Here is an 8,029-nt window from a genome sequence, read left to right as displayed (position 1 = left end):
GAATCAAAGGGCTGATTTCACTTGCATTTGACAGGAGGTAGAGATTTCAGAGGTGTAATTCCTCCACACTGCAGGTGGGCTCTGAAAGCCAATTTGACCTGATCAAACAGACATTCTTTGGGTAATGAAGGATCCATCTGCCCCACAACAAAGCACACTTAAACTGGTGGCAATGGAACTCCAGTGTCAGAAGCAGCAGGAGCCCAGCCGTGACCCTATGAATGAAAAGCTGGCATTGCTTATTCTTCGAGGCAGGGTGCAGACATGCCTGCTCAGGCTGGAGCTAAGCTGGGCATCTCCACCACGAAATGTAGGTTAAATGCAGTCAGAATGATGGCTGAGGAGGAAAGGAACCTCTGTCAGATATTTCTGACCCAGAGTGTTTACTGAATAATTCACAGCATTGTGAGCATAACCAAAGAAATATTGAGTTGGGATTTACCAGCACTGACACTTTTTTTTTTTTTTTCTTTTAATGTAACATGAATAAAATAAACAATTACTTGCTTCACAACTGTAAGCAACCAGCTGCCAGGAAAGAGTCAAGAGTCAGAAGGTGAATGGTGAAACTGTAGACATCTGATATTTCCCTTAAGGTCCAACCAGCATATTTTTTAAACAGAGACAAGAAAAAGATGCTAAGAGAAGTTTGTGACTGATTTACAACTGATGAACTCATCTTGGATGTTTGATGGCTTAAGGGGAGAAAGAAGAATCACGGTTATGACCTCGAACAAAATTCTCAGATCCTGGGAAAACCAGTGCTTAATCTATGGCAAAATAATTAGAACAAAGGAAGTCATACAGTCCATGAAATGTATGAAGCCTAACCAGTGGTAATGACAGCACTATGGAAGTAAGGGAAAATTTAGACTTTATGTATGCTATAAAAAAACCCAAACAAACCAACCCAAAACCCCAGAACAGCAATCTCAAAAAAAAACCCAAACAAAACACAACAACAAAAACTAAGAAAAGCATCGAGACCTCAGAGCTTAAAAATAGTGCATAGATCTTATATGCTGTAGCAAACATGAGGCAAAACAAGACACAAGCCAAGATGCAAGACTTCACTTAGGAGGAGTCTGCACATGTCAGTAGAGCAGAAAAGTCCTAAGCATTGATGACCGGTTGAGCATTACAGTAGTCCCACTGAAAACAGTAAGACTTCTTCTGTGCCACATTATCAGGTATATGCTGAAACTCTAAGTTTTGTTAGCTCAGGGCAAAGGATTTCATACATGCCAAAATGCTGGGTTTATAAAAAAAAGTGTTATAAATGTAAGGTAACAACTAGAAAAGGTACACAGAGATGCTTGATTCCTCACAGGACGTATACACCTTTTAATACTGGCAAATCCCCAGGCCCTAATAAGGTGAAGCACCTCTTTTACAGTACACACCAAACAAGTTTTTTGTTCTGTGAAACTTAACTTCCTACTTTTCTTTTCTGGATTCCCCACATATTTTTTGATTTGTTTTTAATGATAATGCACATTTGGTCCTCAGCTATTCCTTCAAATGTCACCCATAAAATATATATCCAGATAATCTGATAGCACAAACATCTTTGATATTTGGTCTTGGACAAATTACATTCTTTTATAGTATCCTTTACAATACACATGGATAATATATGAAGAAGGAGACAGCAGAAACCCATAAGTTTGAAAGGTGATTTGCACTCCTCATATGAAGAAATGGCAATAAAAATAGGAGATTTATGATACAATTTACTCCTTCATTAAGCAGCAGACACTGTGAGTGTCAGCCAATGGCTGTAAGGATTTCAGTATTGGTTCAGCCTAGTATCTAATTAAAAACTGATAAAAGGAACAGCAGTCTAACTTAAGCTAAACCTGCTACTTTTCCAAATGAAGTATGTTGTCATATTTTTACATTTTTAGAATATATATTTGGATGCATGTGCAACTCCTGAACATTTCACTAAAATTTTAGAAATATCATATAGTGAAAAACCTGTTAAGTCAGTTGTGCCTAATATGCAGTGAAGTACAATGCTCAATATTTTTTTCACCTACTGAATCTTTTCTTTCTGGAGAAAGGTGTGATATTTGACACATCTTTTGGGGCAGATTCAATGAAGTATGCATTGTTCTCTGCCATAGCCTCATAGCTGACTTCCACAGTCCATATTCTGTCTAATTTCTGAGTCACAGATGACCTTGCAGGCAATCTACTTTTATTACTTTCTGTCAGATAGCTGGGCTGATGTATAACTCTATTTCTATAAACAGGCTATTTCCTCAGCAGGTATCTGAATTTTATCAAATGTATCATTTATCAAAGGAAGCTCTTCACACAGGCACGACTTTTCTTGTTTTAAGAGCAGTCTGTACTTGAAAGAGACGATCACCATTACAAATTTTTTCCTGAAAATAGTATGTATCATTGCATATAAATTCCTACATAATGCCACATTTTCATATGAACACACTCAAGTTGCATTTGTATTGCAAATGTATGCATGTAAAATAGGCATTTGCACAAGCAAAATAGATAAAATTGCACAAATTCAAGGGGTTTTGGCATAACTTAGTCTGATTCTCCATATTTAAATATCTAGCCTTACACATCCTCAACATAATGCTGTTTATGTTTTAAAATCTGGGACATTTTCTGTGAACATTTTGTGCAGTGCAAGAGAAGGAAGAGATATGGAGCCCCCAAAAGTTCACTTTTTAGACTGTCAGGGCCTCAAAAAGTTTTTCACATGTAACTCGTGAAACATCAGCTGTTGGGAATATACATTGCCTCTGGGTAGTGACTGTGAATGTCCAGGTACATTAAACCTTCCTGACCTCTGTGGGACTTCACCGATGTAATTCTAAATTTCACAAAAGACATAAGTGAAGAACAATCAAGGAGAGTCTAATGCACAGCTAAATTTCCAATTGTCCAAATACCAATCCAATGACCACTGTTTCACTACAGCTAGTACATTCACTTTCTTCAGGGTGTCCAATGAGATAGACATCAGTGAGAACAGTATGTTTGGTAACAAGCAATTTTGTTTATTCATGTAATGGAGATTTGAAAGAAAGATATTGTTCAAAGATTTGCCAGTTATCCTTTGGAATACAAGGACAAAATACAAAATACATTCATCACAGTGGACCAGCTGAACCCCTTACTGAGACAGAGTACTTAGCAGAGAAGCCTGAGTCTAAACGCAGTATTTCAGCCAAACTAAATCTGAGCCATGCTGAACCACAGAGACGCTTCTTATTCCTGGAAATGTCCAGTGGCAGATATGGTCTATCAGTTTATCTCATGTGGATATGCTTGCCTTCTAAGACATAAAATTTCTGGCCCCATGGCCCACACTGCATGTCTTTTCATCCCAACAGAGGCCAGAGTCTCCTTAAACATTTGAGTGTCTCTACCTAACATCCGGGCAGATGACTGCCACATGAATGCTGAGGAGCTACCTAGATCTCCCACCATGGCTGGACTGCCGCCTTTAAACCCAGTTGTTAAGTCAGTTACTTGGCTGAAGCTATGGATGCCCCTCATTTTCAAGGCGATTACTACCCAGGTCTTCTGAATACCAAATGCAATCTCTTCAACATCTTTCTGTTACAACGGAGAAAAAATAATACAGAATTAGTAATAAAGTCACTTTCGGTCAGATGTTGCTCCTTGACATGGCAAATATATATATTCTATATGCAAAGTGAATCATGAGAGATTGTATCCGCAGGGGACAAACCCGTTCTTTCAAATCAAAGCTTCTCTCCTCAAAAATATATAATTGCATCATGATAACAGGTTTCAGTAACACACTGGGGCCACATGCTGTGCTGTCTTGATTTTTGGATAAATAAACCTGTACCCTGTTGTTTATTGGATGAGTAAACCTTTGGGACATGTGACAGTGTACAACTAGAATATGATGACTCAACATTCAGGCATTTTTAATCAACACTTTGGAAATTAAAATACCTAATTGATACTTGGTAAACATTATCTAACTGGACCTTACAGTGCTCTCAAGTACCTAGCTACTACTATTTATACTTGACAGATACTGACCCTGCAGTTAAATAAGCTGCTTGCAGCCACCGATGGAGTTGATATCAGAGCCATGCTTAGCGCTCAGAAGCTCCTGACTCACGGTGCAGTTTCATGTTACGGTGAAACTGATCTAACAGCAAGTTGTGACTGAAAAGGGAGGCCGGCTCGCCATCTCCCCCAGGCTCCTGTTGCCTGTCTTGCACTAGATTTAGCAGTCATGCAACCATACAGCCAAGCCACGTGAGCTCAATGTCAGACGCCCTGAAGCTACTGCGGATATATGGGGATCCTACCTCTGAGGAAGACTGAATTCCCTGTACGTGCAATGGTGGATAACTCTGTACATCAGCAGGGAGTCCAGCATGTTAGACTTGTTCACATGGGTGGCATAAGGAACGGGCAGATGTAGCATCTAGAGCCTCACCAGCCCTTAGGATGGCCCTGCATGCAGGATGGCCCCCTCACCTACAAAATGTTCTGCTAGAAAGCAGTCGTCTTGTGAATAAGGCATAAAATCCTGCTGACGGGATATCTTTAATCAAGGGTTCTCAGTAAAGTTTCCTTTCTGCCTTACTGTCTAAGATTTTTGAGTCATTAAAGAGATGCCACCATGGTTAACCTTCTGCTGCTATTTGTGCTGTTTCACAGTAAGAGTAATTATTGTTCAGATTTACCAATAATCTTTGGGTTTTTGCCTTTGATGAAACATAACTGGGGTTTTTTCATACTTTTTCAGATAAAATATTTTAAGATATATTTGATTCACTGAAGAAGTCACTTATTTTTCATTTTGTCACAACTTTGTACTATATATAGGAGTTAGATTTCACTGAAAACAGAGGAACAGACTGTGTTCCAAAATTTAGCTCATAAGTATATATTGATAATTGCATATCTAATAGTAAGGCTGTAATTAGGATCATCCCCACAGCTCAGGTTATTCTTAGCTCTGAGGTCATAAGCCTACTCAGTGACTCAACCAATAACTCTTAACCAGTTGGTTTTCATTGCTAGTTCTATTGCTTGAAATAAGTTCATTAAATAAGGAGTATGTATACTGGGTCATCTGGATGCAAATAAGAATATTATTTCCAAGCTCCTATGCTAGAGGTACCTTACCCTCCCTCCAACTATACAGCTCCAACTATCAATTTCAGTTTTTCTCGGGGCTTTCAGATTTTCAGACCTTTCTGTGGCTTTTCTGGAGAAACTACCTCATCTACTCAGCGATCGCTGTGACCAGGCTGCTAGGCAGAATGCTCCCGACTGTTGGGAAGACTGATGCCTCACCCCAAGCAGCGGGGGCACGGCCTCCCCTCCCACCCACACTGCTATGTAAACAAAGGACAAATCACTGATAATCCGCTCAGACCTTTGATATCCTAGCTCACAGGAGCCCCTGATCCTGCTCATCTGCAGCTGCTCATGCTTTCTGCATTCTCAGTATCTTCATGTGCCTGCAAGGCATCCGTATGTCTCCAGCTTTTCAGATGACCATTCCAGCTTTTGCACATTTGTTTCTCTGTTATTCGTGGCAACTGCTCCTCTCATCATCCCTCTGTTTTCCCTACTCCATTGTATTCCCTATAAGCCTGCCATACTGCTCGACTTTCTTCATTTCTCCTCCTTTGTTCTCTTTCTTATACAACCTGATATATCTGAGCACCTTTGCAGCTTCTGACACCTCCCAACTTTCTTTCTCCTTCCATTCTCCACATGATCCTCTCTCTAGATAAGGTGTCACTTTACCCCTTTCCACACATCTGTCTCTGACATCTTGATTTCAGTTCTTCCCCTTATGTTCAGAGAGCTGGTTGGGCTCGTGAGCCGACCACTCTCCCCTTCCTGTTTCAGAAGATATCGTGAACAGTGCTACGAAAAAAAAAAAAAAAAAAAAAAAAAAAAAAAAAAAAAGAGAGAGAGATTGTATGAGTGGACTTGAGAAAATTAAAACATTCCCGGTACAGATCACAAAAGGCAAAGCATTAAGCTCCACAGGTATGCAAGCAACAAAATCCAGCACCTTTTTCAAGGTTAATTTTTTATGGATATTAACTACAAAGTCCTTTTGGGGAAAAAAAAAAAAAAAAAAAGTTTGTTTATATATCATGCTGATACTGTACACTTTACAAAGAAAATTTAGATAATTAAGATATTGGTGGCAACAGTCTCTGACCTTTGTAAAGTTCTCAGAAAAAAAACCTTGATCAACATAATTTATACTGAAATGTAATGACTCAGCAATTGCAATTTTTTTTTTGTGCACAGTGATTTCTAGAACTAGACTTCACATCTGCAAGAAGCAAACAGAAAACAAGCACGAAGGAGCAAAGTTAATGCTATCTAAGCAGTTTAACTGAACATTTGAAATATTTTATAAGCACCAGACTCAATTTTCAAGTTAACTCTGAACTTCTTGGTTTCATGTTTAACATATTTGTCAGTGACATGGACAGTGGGATTGAGCGCACCCTCAACAAGTTTGCCAAGAACACGGAGCTGTGTGGTGTGGTCGACAGGCTGGAGGGAAGGGATGTCTGCAAGCATTGGATGCCAACTGCTGTAAGGCACCTTAGGCAAGAATGCACACAAGGACTTAATTGCTAAAGGGGCCTCACACAAAAATGCACCCAAGGACATAATTTTTGCAACTGTGATGGGCACAACCCCAGGGAGGGCAGACATCTGTGGAAACCAAGATAAGGAACCTGAGAAACTTTGCAGACAGAGCGATGAGCCAAGACAAGACCTTATATGAAAGAAAGAACCAGTTCCTGGAAGGGACACTGAGAGACACCTTCAACAATGACTAAGGCCCACCCCAGACACCTGAGCCCCTCAGAGACCCTTCCCCTAATTTTAGTATGCTTGCACAATATATTAACATGTGCATTAGATTTCCTGAGAATAGGCAAGTAATTCTCAGAACTTACATGAATATTTATTTATTTTATTATATATAATGAGCGTGCCTTTGTCTTTTGGCATGCATGTTAGGTGATCCCCCCTGCATCCAGCGTGGCAATAAAGAATGTTTGTCTTCTAAAACTTCCAACTAAGTCTTTGAGGGTTCTTTTGAGACGACTATGGTAGCAGTAGTATCTTACAGCTGCCCCTGTAGGGTTTGTGGGTCTTTTTTATTACCCTTAAATTAACAGTATCTGTTAGCAACCTAAATTCCAGCTCGGATTCTGCATCAAGTACTACCAGGGATTAATCAGGCTCATTTTCCACACCTACTTGATGCTAAATTACAGGTATTAGTCAACCACATAGCATGAAGGTGTTTGTATTGAGAAACAGGGAATCGAGAGAGCTTTGCCAACACACCCAGCTTGTGATCAGTGAGCTGGCCTAAAGGATTCTGACTAAGGAAGCAGTTTGGTTTGTGGTTTGCTTGCTGCTGGTGTTGGTTTGAATCCAATTTTGTGACCTTTCTTGTTACCTAGCTCGAGAGAGAGAATACTCAGTCCTTGGAAACTGCAGAACTAGAATTCTTCTTTTTTTTTTTTTCTTTTTCTTTTAAATGCTGGAAACGTATTCTGGTATGAAAATGCAAAGTATACTAACAAACTTCGAGCATTGGAAACTGAAAGTAAACCGGTTTAAAATGAGGGATGAGCGGGCTTAAATAAGGACGGGCACACTCTCACAGCACGCACGCACCGACTGCCGGTAACTGCTGCTGCTCCGTTAAAGCACAGTTTAACGGCACAGGCCTCTCTGAGGAAGTGCTGCTGGTTCCAAGTGCACTCAGAGGCAGGAGGGAGCGACAACCAAAGCAGTAAACACCAGTCCCAGGAGGGGAAGACGGGCTATGCACGCAGGCTGAGGGGCGGGCCAGGCCCGGCCACCGCCTCCCCACGCCGGGGTATCCTTGTAACTGCGGCCCGGGGGCCGGTGGGGGAGCAGGTGAAAGCTGCAGGGCACACGCTGCCTTGAAACTGCTCGGCTTTACTCCGAGGGAACGGCGGCTGCCCGCCAGCCAGCT

The sequence above is a fragment of the Athene cunicularia genome, unplaced genomic scaffold (assembly GCF_003259725.1).
Source record: "Athene cunicularia isolate RWA unplaced genomic scaffold, athCun1 SCF_1, whole genome shotgun sequence".
Taxonomy (NCBI): domain Eukaryota; kingdom Metazoa; phylum Chordata; class Aves; order Strigiformes; family Strigidae; genus Athene; species Athene cunicularia.
Note: the sequence above shows the minus strand (reverse complement) of the source record.